The sequence below is a fragment of the Ptychodera flava genome, chromosome 11, assembly GCF_041260155.1.
Source record: "Ptychodera flava strain L36383 chromosome 11, AS_Pfla_20210202, whole genome shotgun sequence".
Taxonomy (NCBI): Eukaryota; Metazoa; Hemichordata; class Enteropneusta; family Ptychoderidae; genus Ptychodera; species Ptychodera flava.
This window is the reverse complement of record NC_091938.1, coordinates 1,572,408-1,588,626: the sequence shown is the minus strand read 5'-3', so window position 1 is coordinate 1,588,626 and position 16,219 is coordinate 1,572,408. Positions and strand designations below refer to the sequence as shown.

Here is a 16,219-nt window from a genome sequence, read left to right as displayed (position 1 = left end):
GGAAGATTCTGCCAGCCGGAATACATTTGCATGCAAAGGAGAGAGTTCCTATTAAAGAGAGAAGTTGGCGTTTTGTGCAGCTTTGTTGCTGTATCCATGTTGGCAAGGCTTGCATCAGATCGGTGAGCTTGTCGTTTGGGAGTCGCATGACCATTTTGATTGTGTAGAGTTCGATGCCCAGGAAAATGATGATCGGTGATGGGCCTTCGATCTTCTCCGGGGCGGTTGGGACGCCAAGGTCGTGACAGACTGATACCATTGTGTTTAAGAGTTGCTGGCATTTATCGGTGCGTGGAGGTCCTGCGCCGAAGTAGTCATCAAGATAGTGAAGTACGTCTTCAGTATCACGTCTTCAGTATCAGCTCTCTGGCTGATGATCCAGTGAATGGCATCGGCTATCTGATTGAACAGGAACGGCGCCGATCTAAGACTGAAGGACAGAACACGGTCAAAGAAGTACCCTTACGAAAAAATATGGCTTCTGGCACATAGTTGTGCATGCTAACCCACAATAGTTGTGGATACCAAGCTGCAACTGTTTGTGGCTTATAAGCAGGTTATTCATATTTTATCATGCAAAGATCTGTTCTGGCACAGTTTTGCGGCATACAGGCCGCTGTGATTGCAGACGATATGCCACAAAAATGGTGGGGTAAAAGGTTTCATGGTAAAATGCTGCTATGCATGCTTCCTGTGCTACCCCCCCTCCCCAACCATACCTGCATTTGTACCTACCAGTTTTATACTAGCCAGGAGATTACCATACACTTCACATCTTCATTTGTTTTAAGGGACAGTAGCTGTAACTTATGATGTTGTTCTTTTAACTTTTGTGCGTTGAGGTAACTTTTCACTTTACTCACTTGGCAAAATAGGCAAAAATCAAGACACATAACAGTATAAAAATACTGCATAAAAATTAAGTTACAGCTACTGCCTTTTAAACCGCCTACTCACATATGCAAACAAAAAAAAACACTTACCACATATCTTCACGATAATACCCCATTGTTTATTTTGATATGTAAAACAATGATGTTGGTACACTAGGCTGGACCACTAAGAAATTAAAATAAAATCAAAATTCAATAATCTAATGAGGTTCATGTGAAAACATAACAGAACACGTCTAAAAGTCTGCATTTGATTTTTCACATTATCCAAAGTTGTTTTCGATGCCATCCTAATGTTTACGATCTTGTTCTGAAACTTCAGATTGAATGTTCCTGTTGATCCATTGGTCTGTTCAGCTTCATGGCCTTTGCCCATACACTGAGAATAAAAATGATAAATAACAGACAAGGATATTATTACATGTGCAAAGTGAACTTGCTTGTATTTTGTCGACTACCCTTATTATATATTAATACAAAAATTCACGGAAAAGAGCATTCATGTGCTTGAAAGAAATTATAATAATTAATATTAAATAATTTACCTAATGATACAAACTCATGACATATCTATACATTATGTTATTGTGATTACCAAATCATTGCTTTTCATCATGCTTTTCAGCCTCATTTTCACTATTTACTTGTGACACACCACTCCAAACTACAACTATTGACCAGCGGTGATTGGGTTTCAGCACATCTCAAACAGAAGAAATGTAAATGGAAAACTGTCTCATAAATTGTTTTAAAACAAAAAGTATCCCTTTATAATAGCGCAGTTCACGGTTACAGGTTGTTACCAAATATAGCTGTACGCGCGCGATATCGGACACGCAGCTTGAAATGCGGACAAATTTTATCAATGTTGCATACATTGCTGTTTTTGCAGCTTGTACTCTGAGTCGTGGATATGCCTATTGGTATTCATTGTTACACTAGCAGTTAGCCCACTAAGTTGTATTTTCGTCGTTCTTGCATTCGTAATTTTCAAAAGCGTAATCTAAAAATGCGGACGATGCTGTGTGTTGGCCGCTACAGCTAACACACAGCATCGTACGCAGGGCTAGCGAGAGTTGCCGACATCGACGGTTATTTACGAGAAGTGAATAAAGGACTGGCATTTTTGGAAGCGATCGAGTAGCTGAGGTAGGCAGGGATACGACTTGGGCACATGAACGCTGAATTTCGGCAGTAATTTGGCTTTTTACATCAAGTCCCAAAATGGATTTGAAGTCACCGACCCTACCTACGCTACGGGTCTGTGCAGGGCTGTGGTGAGCGGGACGATTAACTGTAGCGGAACACACAGCATCGCACGCGTAGGGCTACCAACCTCCATGATAATCATTAACTACCGGTATATTATTTTTGCCAATACCGTACGTTCATTTGGCATACTTGAACAGGGTTCGCCAAGAACAACATCAATATAGCACGACCAAAGACAGTGAAAACTGCGAAAATTATAGAGACAACTCGTGGTATTGAAAATTACTTACCGAATTTTTAAACGATCTGTAGCTCTTCGATCAAACTATGGGTGTGTCCGTGACCGTTGTTCTTCGGGACGATATCTCGGTCTCAGAATCGGTCATCCAAGGGCTATCAACGCATCACAAACGCTGTTTGTTGGTTTTAAATTCATAGCTAACCTTTACGTACCCTGAATGATAATGTCCTTCGGTAATTTTACGCTAAACTGTACAAAAATCAGAGCGAAAAAACGGCGACGATATACTCCTCGCTCAAACGTCCTAACGGCCTACCAGTGCATATCAGATTTAATTTGCCGCTCAGGATTTGACCCATGACCTTTTGGCAATCTGACCAATCATAAAGAAATCTTCACATGATCTACAACAATCTGACCAATCATAAAGAAGTCTTCACATGATATATGACATCATCAGGCGTGATTCTAGAGTTCCGGGTTCAAAGTCTGTTCTGACCCACGCATTGTCTCCCTGCTGTTCAGCAAGCAGCTTGATCGAGCTCGAGCTCAGCTGCATGCGAGCTTGCGTTTGAAAACCAAAACGACACAAATACATGGAATAACCTTTCTAGATCAACACAAAACTCTACAAAAATGGCTCCGACATAGCAGTCTCGTGACTTACAAACTTTGCCCGACGATGACTTTCATCGCGCACGTCCGTATTTTGAAGCCCAGCGTGATCACTATGAAACTATGCGTACATTATTATACACTGGGAAAGCTTTACCGTACGTACCTCCATACCGTACGTACGCTTTCAAGACCTACTCCGTACTTGCAGTTCATTTAAAACCCGCGTGTGGAAAGGGCGTAAGAAACACAAAAGAACAAGATATACGTTATTTTTGAGTTGCAGTTCTTTGAAAGACTAGTCTTTTCAAGGGAGATATGCACGTGAAATAAGTTCATTATACGTCGATATTAGCCCTGCGTACGATGCTGTGTGTTCCGCTACAGCTAATCGCCCCGCTCACCACAATTAGCTGTAGCGGAACACACAGCATCGTACGCAGGGCTAACGTCGATATATGGTTCGCCAGAGTTAATATTTTGCAAAGCCTTTTTTCTGTAGAAACAGTTACGCTGTCAGTGAGAACCAATCATTTGCAAAACGTACATAAAAAGTCAGTGATTGATTAATTGCACCGATCAAAGTCAAATGGTAGTTTTTCACACAATTTGTTGAAAATCAAAGGTTTCCTGCTGTGCCAGCTGTAGTGTCACTGTCAATGGATATCTCATCTAAGAATGCGTGATCAAGTGGAGTGTCAACTCAATGTTGTGGCTTATAGTGAGCAATATCTTGCTCAAACTGTGTTTATTTAAATATTTTAGCATATCTGCCACAAAAGATTTGACTGATTGCCTTTGTGTGCCTGTTAAGTGCCTCTAGTGGCACATATCGGCACATAATGAAAAAAAAGTTCTGGCAGCCTTTTTTGTGTGTAGCTTATAAGCCGCAAGACATTGGGACATATGCCACAAAAAAAAATTTCGTAAGGGTAGTGATCCAACCATTTGAAACCGAGCAGGTGCCAGTCTTCTTTTCGGACAGGACAGAGGCGAAAGGCATACCTGATGTCGACCTTTGTCATTAAAGTTCCTTTGCCATACTTCTGTATTATTGCAACAGCATCGTCGACCCTGGCGTAGGAGAGCGTATAGTCTTCTTTACAGATGTGGGCATTGACACTGTCTGTGTTAGGTCGGGATAGGTCCATAATAATACGATGGCCCCCGGACTTTTTTGGTCGAAGGCCGAGGGAGTTGATGACAAAGTCTGGAAGTGGGGGGCTGGTGAAAGGTCCGACTGTGTGGCCAAGCGAGACTTCTTTTAGGATTGCTTTGGTGACGATGTCTGGGTTGCTGAGTGCCGACCGTGCATTTGGTGTGAAACAGGGGTGATGGTGACCTTTGAATCCTAGGTTTGCGCCATGGCTGATGCTTTGCAGGACAGATGAAACAAATTCCTTGTCGGGGTGGTGGTGTAGTTCTGCTGCAAATCTATGAAGCTGCAGTGGGGTTGTTGGTTGGAGTGATACGGTCAGCCCTGGCTTGCATGTTATGCCCTCGAAAGGGCTGTGGCGGAAAGGGCTGGTCTTGCTGTTGTTTCGAACGAGATTTTTGGTGGGATGATGCACCATGGTCGGTGGCAGAGCAAACGGAACATGTGTGAATGCGGCCATGTGCGCATGGACTTTTGCAGTTCCCTCGGTTGAATTGTCGACATACCTGGGTGCTTGTTGGTGGTGCAATGTTGTTGTGTAGCTGTAGGCGCGGCATGGAGTTGTCCCAGTAATATTGGTTGCATGAGGCAGCATTGGTGGGACTACATTCGGATTTTAGGTGACCTCGTTGGCCGCAGGCGAAGCATTTGGAATCAGCAGATGTGGATGCAACTGAAAGCATGTAAAGTCTAGTTTATGGTCCGGTACACTCCAAATGTGCTGGTCGGGATATCTGGATTTGTTAAGGCGGAAGGCTTTATCGTACCCTAACCATGCCTCAGGCTTGTAGATCTCAGCCTTGGATGCTATGAATTTGTAGTAACTGCATAGGTGGACGGCTTCGTGAGGGAAGAAGTATGAACGGTAGGCTTGGAATGTCGCAAAGCACTGTGACCATGACTCAAAACTGTCGATATTCTTCCGTTTTACGTGGGTTGTGAAGGTGGCCACGCCAGGAGTGTCCGGGTCGAAGGAGACTTGCGTTTTGGTGGTCTGAGCAGAGGATGGGAGGAGGGTGTCGGCGTGTAAATCAGCTAGTTCGATAAACTTTAACCAGGGTTGGCGAGTGCTGTTAGCGTTAACTGGTCGACGTACGGCAGGTTCAGATGTGATGGGGGAATTGGTGTGGTCTTTTGTACTGGCGGTGGCTGTATGTTGGCGGCGATGACGTTGAGCTCGCTCGGAACGTTGTTAGCCATGGAGGCCGCCATGTTTGTGCTGGCGCCGCCAACGGCCTGCTGGTTGACTTCCTGTCGATGAAACGTGGCGGAAGCTGGATCAGTTGTGGTCTGGTAGTGTGTCTCAATGACGTCGTCGTTAATCCGGCCGCGGGGAGTCATCGTTGGTTGGATGTGCTGTCGAAAGCGATTGGTTGCGTTGAGTGGGTTAGATGTACCGATCAATGCCGGTGATAGTACCTCTTGGTAGGAGTTGATGGCCTGGCCCGTTGTGTGTCGAGTGAACGGATCGATGGTGTGGTTTGAACTTGGAGCTGAAGTGGTATTACCGGAGCCGACACAGATGACGTCCTGGGCGGTTGACCCCTGAGTAGACTGCAGTGACGCTACCGCGGCGGCGCTTTGAGACTGGATGACTTGACTGATGTTTTCGGGAAGGGTTGCACCATCGTTGTTATTCGGAGTTGATCGACGTTGAGACTGTCGTGAAGCCTAATTCTTCTTGGCCCTTAATTTGGGTTGTATTGAAGCGTGCAGGTACGCGCTTGGTGCGAGAGGACAGACGACGAGTGATTTTAGTTTTGCCCATGCTTCCTTTGAAGGTGAGAACCCTTACGAAAAAATATGGCTTCTGGCACATAGTTGTGCATGCTAACCCACAATAGTTGTGGATACCAAGCTGCAACTGTTTGTGGCTTATAAGCAGGTTATTCATATTTTATCATGCAAAGATCTGTTCTGGCACAGTTTTGCGGCATACAGGCCGCTGTGATTGCAGACGATATGCCGCAAAAAAATGGGGCGGGGCTTTTAGCGGCATAGAAGCCGCTGTGATTGCAGACAATATGCCACAAAAAATGGTGGGGTAAAAGGTTTCATGGTAAAATGCTGCTATGCATGCTTCCTGTGCTACCCCCCCTCCCCAACCATACCTGCATTTGTACCTACCAGTTTTATACTAGCCAGGAGATTACCATACACTTCACATCTTCATTTGTTTTAAGGGACAGTAGCTGTAACTTATGATGTTGTTCTTTTAACTTTTGTGTGTTGAGGTAACTTTTCACTTTACTCACTTGGCAAAATAGGCAAAAATCAAGACACATAACAGTATAAAATACTGCATAAAATTAAGTTACAGCTACTGCCTTTTCACCTACTCACTCACTACTACCTACTCACATATGCAAACAAAAAAAACACTTACCACATATCTTCACGATAATACCCCATTGTTTATTTTGATATGTAAAACAATGATGTTGGTACACTAGGCTGGACCACTAAGAAATTAAAATAAAATCAAAATTCAATAATCTAATGAGGTTCATGTGAAAAACATAACAGAACACGTCTAAAAGTCTGCATTTGATTTTTCACATTATCCAAAGTTGTTTTCGATGCCATCCTAATGTTTACAATCTTGTTCTGAAACTTCAGATTGAATGTTCCTGTTGATCCATTGGTCTGTTCAGCTTCATGGCCTTTGCCCATACACTGAGAATAAAAATGATAAATAACAGACAAGGATATTATTACAATGTGCAAAGTGAAATTGCTTGTATTTTGTCGACTACCCTTATTATATTAATACAAAAATTCACGGAAAAGAGCATTCATGTGCTTGAAAGAAATTATAATAATTAATATTAAATAATTTACCTAATGATACAAACTCATGACATATCTATACATTATGTTATTGTGATTACCAAATCATTGCTTTTCAGCCTCATTTTCACTATTTACTTGTGACACACCACTCCAAACTACAACTATTGACCAGCGGTGATTGGGTTTCAGCACATCTCAAACAGAAGAAATGTAAATGGAAAACTGTCTCATAAATTGTTTTAAAACAAAAAGTATCCCTTTATAATAGCGCAGTGCACGGTTACAGGTTTGTTACTAAATATAGCTGTACGCGCGCCATATCGGACACGCAGCTTGAAATACGGACAAATTTTATCAATGTTGCATACATTGCTGTTTTTGCAGCTTGTACTCTGAGTCGTGGATATGCCTATTGGTATTCATTGTTACACTAGCAGTTAGCCCACTAAGTTGTATTTTCGTCGTTCTTGCATTCGTAATTTTCAAAAGCGTAATCTAAAAATGCGGACGATGCTGTGTGTTGGCCGCTACAGCTAACACACAGCATCGTACGCAGGGCTGGCGAGAGTTGCCGACATCGACAGTTATTTACGAGAAGTGAATAAAGGACTGGCATTTTTGGAAGCGATCGAGTAGCTGAGGAAGGCAGGGATACGACTTGGGCACATGAACGCTGAATTTCGGCAGTAATTTGGCTTTTTACATCAAGTCCCAAAATGGATTTGAAGTCACCGACCCTACCTACGCTACGGGTCTGTGCAGGGCTGTGGTGAGCGGGACGATTACTGTAGCGGAACACACAGCATCGCACGCGTAGGGCTACCAACCTCCATGATAATCATTAACTACCGGTATATTATTTTTGCCAATACCGTACGTTCATTTGGCATACTTGAACAGGGTTCGCCAAGAACAACATCAATATAGCACGACCAAAGACAGTGAAAACTGCGAAAATTATAGAGACAACTCGTGGTATTGAAAATTACTTACCGAATTTTTAAACGATCTGTAGCTCTTCGATCAAACTATGGGTGTGTCCGTGACCGTTGTTCTTCGGGACGATATCTCGGTCTCAGAATCGGTCATCCAAGGGCTATCAACGCATCACAAACGCTGTTTGTTGGTTTTAAATTCATAGCTAACCTTTACGTACCCTGAATGATAATGTCCTTCGGTAATTTTACGCTAAACTGTACAAAAATCAGAGCGAAAAAACGGCGACGATATACTCCTCGCTCAAACGTCCTAACGGCCTACCGTGCATATCAGATTTAATTTGCCGCTCAGGATTTGACCCATGACCTTTTGGCAATCTGACCAATCATAAAGAAATCTTCACATGATCTACAACAATCTGACCAATCATAAAGAAGTCTTCACATGATATATGACATCATCAGGTGTGATTCTAGAGTTCCGGGTTCAAAGTCTGTTCTAACCCACGCATTGTCTCCCTGCTGTTCAGCAAGCAGCTTGATCGAGCTCGAGCTCAGCTGCATGCGAGCTTGCGTAAACCAAAACGACACAATAACATGGGAATAACCTTTCTAGATCAACACAAAACTCTACAAAAATGGCTCCGACATAGCAGTCTCGTGACTTACAAACTTTGCCCGACGATGACTTTCATCGCGCATGTCCGTATTTTGAAGCCCAGCGTGATCACTATGAAACTATGCGTACAGTATTATACGCTGGGAAAGCTTTACCGTACGTACCTCCATACCGTACGTACGCTTTCAAGACCTACTCCGTACTTGCAGTTCATTTAAAACCCGCGTGTGGAAGGGGCGTAAGAAAACACAAAAGAACAAGATATACGTTATTTTTGAGTTGCAGTTCTTGAAAGACTAGTCTTTTCAAGGGAGATATGCACGTGAAATAAGTTCATTATACGTCGATATTAGCCCTGCGTACGATGCTGTGTGTTCCGCTACAGCTAATCGCCCCGCTCACCACAATTAGCTGTAGCGGAACACACAGCATCGTACGCAGGGCTAACGTCGATATATGGTTCGCCAGAGTTAATATTTTGCAAAGCCTTTTTTTCTGTAGAAACAGTTACGCTGTCAGTGAGAACCAATCATTTGCAAAACGTACATAAAAAGTCAGTGATTGATTTATTGCACCGATCAAAGTCAAATGGTAGTTTTTCACACAATTTGTTGAAAATCAAAGGTTTCCTGCTGTGCCAGCTGTAGTGTCACTGTCAATGGATATCTCATCTAAGAATGCGTGATCAAGTGGAGTGTCAACTCAATGTTGTGGCTTATAGTGAGCAATATCTTGCTCAAACTGTGTTTATTTAAATATTTTAGCATATCTGCCACAAAAGATTTGACTGATTGTCTTTGTGTGCCTGTTAAGTGCCTCTAGTGGCACATATCGGCACATAATGAAAAAAAAGTTCTGGCAGCCTTTTTTGTGTGTAGCTTATAAGCCGCAAGACAGTGGGACATATGCCACAAAAAAAATTTCGTAAGGGGAATGCAACGAAACAAAGACACTGGTAGTGTGGAGCTGGAGCTAGTTCAGAAAGCAAAGCTCAGTGCGGCAGCTAGCACGTGAATGCTCAGTTTTTGAATGAACGGCAACAGGAAACCTCGGTGAAGGCCACGGTTGAATACATTTGCATGTAACAAAGTGAAGGGATTAGCGACTATGATTCAATGTCCGCTGTGAAAATGCAAAGCTCAAACATAAACATGGCAAGGAGACGCTGGTGAAGCTACAAAAACATGACACGTGTACAGCGTCCCTTCCTTCATTAACACAGATTACATAGCTAGGAAAAATGTAATCATAATATTTTCATAACATATATACATGTTAAAAGTTTCCTGTCGTTTGTACATGTGGAATCTCATTGGATTCCTGCAGAATGCTCTTGTCTAAACCTTAATGTCAGGTCATGTTTTTAGAATCAAATCAAAATCGATTTACTCATTATCACTAATTTATGATCATAGTAATATCTTCATTGTACATAGCAAGTTCAGAAAACCAATTTTCTGTAGACAGGTCCACACTCACCATTGATAACAATGGGTTTGAGCCATACCATGGTAGTGAAAGACTGTAACATGTGAGGTCGTGGATACTTAATCTCTGGAATGTCAAAGTCTGTATATTGACTCAAGGACGTTTACTTAACAAATGCCTAAGGGTCATCTCAAAAGTGAGAATCTAAACTATGAAATATGTTTCTTTTTATTGCTTTTGATGCCCAAAAGAGCATAGAAATCTCTTATACTTCAAATCAGCCATCCTGCATATTTCTAACATTCATCAAAACCTAATTTCTGTTCCACAACTCATAAAACAGTCCACAATGCAGGATTGGTGTACATTCCAAAACTACATATATGAAGGGCCCTAAAATCAATTAGTTAAAAAGGGGGGTTAGAAATTTCCCAAAACTATATAACCGCCACACCGTTTGGCTCCATTTTTCTGAATCGGAACCTTGGAACCAGTCTGAATATCGGTACCAAATATCAACGCAGTCTGTTCAGCAGTTTCTGACTTTTTGTCGTTTACGGAAAATGGACGACATCTAACACCGGTTGAAACTACCCCTATATCACAACTTCCAGTTGTGATAAAAATGCCTCTATGACTTACAAAAATGTTTTATATCCTAGTATCTGCAATGAACATTACATGTTTTGTGAACTTTGATTATTTCAAATCAGAAATACATCCCAAATTATTAAAATTTGTTAAATATGCAAATTAACAATAAACTTTACATATCATCCCTTAGTATCTTACACTGCTAGCCTTATATAAGCCAGTGTGATCAACATTTGTAACTGTTGTTTATATATATCTTTTTTCTACAGTCATTAAGTATGCAGATAAGCATAATATATGCAAGCAACACCCTCCAAACATAGCGTCAATGGCACTTGGCTCAAATTTGGTTCAATGTGGCAGGCTACAGTGAGTATACTTCAAGTAAGTTTACCCGTGGGATCATGCATACGAAGTTTCAAAGCAATTAGACAAGCAATTTCAATGAAAAATTATCTTTTTTCCCAAAATGGGAAAAATTGCCCCAAAAATACAAATATGAAAATTTCATTTTATTTGAAGACACCACAATTTGAACAAATCTCTATACCAACCCTAGGATCATGCATACCAAGTTACAAGGCAAGGGGTCAAGCGCTTTCAGTAAAGATTTTTTGACCAAAAACAGAAAAAATTTCCAAAAAGTTATACCCATTAAAATTTCACCACAATTTGAACAAATTTGAATTTACTATAAAGAGCCTGCATACCCTTAATTTCAATCAAATCTGGCCTGTGGTTACAGAGTTTTAGCAATTTGCTGGATTTTCCTTTTTACCTCATTTGCATATTTTTGACACTGACTTGTTCATTTGAACAATTCATATCTCTACCCCTGGGTGCACCTGTATACCAAATACTAAGATGGTAGCAAGGTGCTGCAGATTTGGAGTTTTTGATGTGGACGGATATCCATCTGCACATACTAACACACACACACACATACATACCAGTACATACATACAGACGCCACTGACCTACCACATAAGCTCTTTTAGATATATATACATATACCAAATGTGAGCTAAAAACTAGTCATTTCTTGCCAGATGCAAATTGAATCCAATGTGTAGTAGATTTGATTCTGATCGGATAAGCCGTCCTTTAGATTCTCATCAGACACACGGCCAGACTTCACTGGGACATTTAAGGACACATGAGTGAACATGTGATCTACAAAATAACACACACATAACTTGAGAAATTCAACACACTAGGGAATGTTATATTTATTTTTGCATCTTGTCATGAAAACTCTTCTCAGAAAATTCTTCGGTGGAGCAAGGTCTCACAAGCAACTGAAAGGGAAATCTGAGAAGTGCTACAGGGCTTGCATTTAACATTTCATTGAATAAAGGACAGAAATAGCAGTGGTCGTACTTCTCTGAAGGAAAACAATGGAAGTGCCAAAACTACTGAAAGTTTACAAATGATAACATTTCCTCTTCACGACGATCGCCCACTTCCCTTTTTCAAAGAAAACATCACCAAGGATAACCTAATCTCCTTGACAGTACCAGGGGTATATGGTAATGTGTGTGGGCCTGAAAACAAAAATGTGACAGAGGGCATCAAGACCAATTACAGAATTACTCTGAAGACATTATTATGGTGATGATGTATCTCAAAACACACAGGTTTAAGTGTGAAAGCAAGTAAAGCAAGGTTGTTCAGTCCTTGTTATTTTGAATTCAACGAAAGATACCACCCTGAACAGGGTTTTTACAAAAAGCAATACCACCGTAAACAGGGTTTGCTCTGGCTATATACTCAAGCTGATTTGCCTAGACCCTATTATAGTAACGTCGCTTACGGCCTCTATGCCTCTGACCCAGGTCGGAGACATGGAGGCTGTAAGAGACATATAGGGTCTAGGCAGGATTTGTAAATAAAATTTGTTTTTATGATTTCACATGGGTTTACATATCCAAAAACTATTTAAAAATTCTTTCAAATTTCAAAATGTGATTTTTCAAAAAGTACTTCAAATATAGGAAAATTGTGCCATAAAAATCTTGTCTGTAACCTTGTTAATAGGCTGTAAAAATTCCATGTCCATATCTCATTTCATAGGTGGGATGAAATTGGCATAAAATTATGTAGGAAAAATGTTATTCTGTCAAAAATGTTGAAAAGAAGCCATATTTGCACCCCTATTTTGAAGTCACAGAGCAGTCTTTTTTATTGGCTGATAGCCTTTCTGGCTAATTAAACAGTGTGAACACAAGTAGCCACATTTTTTTTGAGGGACAGGGTCAAGGGTCACATATATTAGAGGGTCAAAGGTCATACAATTAAACACAAAGAGTATGAGCAAGAGTGATGATAGACAAAACATTTTACAAATCAGCCACTTTCTCATCATTATGTATCCTCAGGCTCAGTGCTGCTTTTAATACTTCAACCAGATATGAACTGAAATTGCTCCCATGTTTCATTGTATATTGCAGTTATGTGTAAATTTGAACCTTTGCCACATGTTTTCAACTTCATTGAAAGTATTATGATCAACATAATGAACAATAATCACCGCCTATTAATTCTAAAAGGTCAAGAAGTATACAAATATGTAATTAGCTGAAATAAAAATATTAAAGTTCTTTGACTGCTGTCATTGTATTACCATTCCATATAGCAAATGTAATTACCGTTGGCCAAGTCCTTCAGGCCATATATGCCGAGCTGTGAAAGCTCATTAGATATGCAAATTATAAATAAGCTGACATGAAAATGTGAAATGACTTTCGATATTGTTTTAGCCAGGTATAATCATCAATGTACATAGCATGGTTTGCCAACTTTGATCAAGTAAATCCCAGTATATATCCCTAATAAGCAAAGTTTATTAAATATGTAAATTAGGAATTGACTTAAGTAAAAATGCTTAATGATTGTCAATAATGTTGTATCATGGTATCTGCAATATATGTAGCAAGTATTGTCAACTTTGGTCAAGTCAATTCAGATATATATCTCTAATTAGGAAAGATCATTAAATATGCAAATTAGGAATTGGCCGAAGAGAAAATGCTTAATGACTTTCAATAAGATTGTATTATAGTGTCTTTAATGTACATAGCAAGTTTCATCAATTTTGATCAAGTCAATTCAGATAAATATCCCTACTTATGAAAATTCATTTACTATGCAAATCAGGAATTGGTTGAAGTAAAAATGTCTTTTGACTTTCAATAATGTTATATCACAGTATCTTTGATGTATATAGCAAGTTTCAACAACTACAATCAAGTTAATTCAGATGAGATATATATCCCTAATTGGGAAAGTTCATTAAATATGCAAATTGGGAATTGGCTGAAGTAAAAATGCTTAAAGACTTTCAAAATGTTGTATCATAGCAGCTCCAAATACATGTAGCAAGTTTCATCAACGTCAGTCCAGTCAATTCAGTAGTAAGGAATATTTGACCTCCAGGACAAAATAAAAATTTTACACCCATTTTATTCATTTATCTACATGGAGCGAAGAAAATTTAACCATCCATGTAACTAAAGTGTGACCCTGACCTATATACGAACTCACGCGCAGCAGTGCATTGTCCTGAACTAAGCGGGGAAATTCCCTGCTGAGTCAGGTCCTGGACTTGCGCAATACACTAGCTATGACTCACCCCCACTATCAAAACGGAACGACATTCTATTCTCTCTCTCATTTGTTAGATAGATTCTGACTGAGCCGTACCGGAGCCGTACAGGAGCTCTTACAAAGACCCGTATCGGAGCTGCGGGTCTCGTTTCTGGATGTGAATTTTATCTGCTGGCTGGTCCATTTTCACTATGTTGGAGTCGTCGGAACGAGATTTTCCCCTACCCTACCGGAACACTGTTGCGCAATACCTTTTCAGGCAGGAACTTTCCAGCAGGGAATTTCGCAATACCGCTTTCGCAATACCGGGCTTCGAATGTTGCTTAGTAACTTGTGATGTCATGTTCAATGTCTGTCATTCTACAGTTTTCAGAAAATTTTCTACAGAATTTTTTCTGAATCTAACTTTCATATCCATTCAATCCATAATATCGTAGATATCGCTCCAGCGGCGGACTAAATCCTTCTTGTTTTTGTATTTCTAGCGCCTGATGAAATATGTTCTGAATAAGTTCTGACCCCGGAGCCTCTGTTGTTGCACCTTTTTCTTGTATTTGTGTAAGCAGCTGTTTATATTGAACATAATAATGTTTATATTTCTCTCGTCTCTTTGCTACACCCGTTTTTCCTTGTATTACATCAATAACGACGCCAGGTATAGGAGTTAAGGCTAACAGTACCGGAACTGTTGGAATTGCTGCTATTACAGCAGAGCTTACAAGAATTCCCTTAGTAATATTGAGAGCCATATCAATTCGACCCATTAATTTATAACTTCGTCGATATGCAGCACTTGTTCTTTCTATGTAATCAGCCAATTGTTCAACGCTTTCAACAACTGAGATGTGCATTTTTACTGTATATGTAAGGGGGGATAAAAAATAATTGTAGTAATATAGAAATACAATATGGCAGAAGGAGGAGAAGATATACCACTCCAGGATTTCGATGATGCAAATTTGAATGATGACGTTACTGCTGAAACATTCTTTATGGACGATGATAATACCCTTGCAGAAGCTGATCCTTTCCTTGCTAGCCCAAAGGTTGATCGTTTGACTGAACTTAGAGCAGATGAAAAATTAAGAATGGTTAAAAATTCTTAAAGGAGAATAAAATTACTGATCCGGATGCACTAAATGTATTGGTTATGGAATCTGAGATTAAGGATGGAAAGCTGTATTATAAAAACCTCAAGCTGTCTAAAGATAGAGGAGATGGATTTTATAAGCTCACCACATTAATGAGAGAAAAAGGAGGACATGAATTATGAGAGAAATATTTGGGGGTCACTCTAGCGCAGAGCCTGACTATGTTAGTTCTACTCTGCATTCTGAAGATGTGAAAAACGATAATATACAAGCTGAGAAGATGACACCAGAAGACATGGGTATATACAAAGATGAACTGACATTCTTAAGACAAGATGCTTCTGGTAATGCAGATAAAATACAAGCTTTTGAAAATAAATCGAACAATGGAACAATCTAAACCCAGAATATAGAGCTATTAATGATGAATTAAAGATTGCGAATATGCGTATTAGCGACCTTAACAACGAAAAAGTTAAAATAAGGCTATTGAAAAGAGAAGCTGAAAAACAGTTAAAGGAAATTCCTGAAGATCACACCCAAGGAAAAGAAAAAGCCGAGAAACTACTAGCTGAACTCATAACAAGAGAAGCTAAAGTTGACAATCGAATTGAATACGACATGATAAGATCAGTGAGGCACATGAAAGTCTGGCTACGACTAGGTCTCTTCGTGATGTAATTTCTGATCCAGAATTATCACTCAGGCTGAAGCTGACAGAGTTATTTAAACGAAATGGTATTACAATCGCTGCAATACTGACTGCCCTTGGAATGACAATATCAACAATTGCTCTGGCTGTGACTAGAGGAGGAGGGGGAGGAGCGGGAGCAGGGGGAGGAGGAGCAAACGCAGGAGGTTCAGGTCCGCCCAAAGTATATACAAAAGCGAAAGAAATTGTAAAGCAATTTGGCGAATGGTTAAAAACCTTGGCCGCAAAAAGTGCTGCTGCAATACCAGGTTTAATCGGTTCCCTCGTCAGTTTTCTTTTAAAAACAGCAGGATCAGTTGTTGGATTTGTTGGAGAACAGCT

General features: G+C 40.2%; 1 protein-coding gene and 2 long non-coding RNA genes across 3 annotated transcripts in view; all 3 read right to left on the bottom strand.

Annotated features, from left to right (window-relative positions):
* Positions 1 to 16,219, bottom strand: part of LOC139143239 (epidermal growth factor receptor-like) — a 167,603-nt gene that overhangs the window by 123,504 nt on the left and 27,880 nt on the right. The window lies entirely within an intron of this gene.
* LOC139143236 (uncharacterized) lies at positions 992 to 2,927 on the bottom strand. The gene is made up of 2 exons (XR_011554562.1): positions 2,396 to 2,927; positions 992 to 1,272 (listed from the first exon to the last, which is right to left on the bottom strand). It is a non-coding gene; the product is annotated as an uncharacterized lncRNA (long non-coding RNA).
* On the bottom strand, positions 6,512 to 8,303 carry LOC139143234 (uncharacterized). The gene is made up of 2 exons (XR_011554561.1): positions 7,904 to 8,303; positions 6,512 to 6,793 (listed from the first exon to the last, which is right to left on the bottom strand). It is a non-coding gene; the product is annotated as an uncharacterized lncRNA (long non-coding RNA).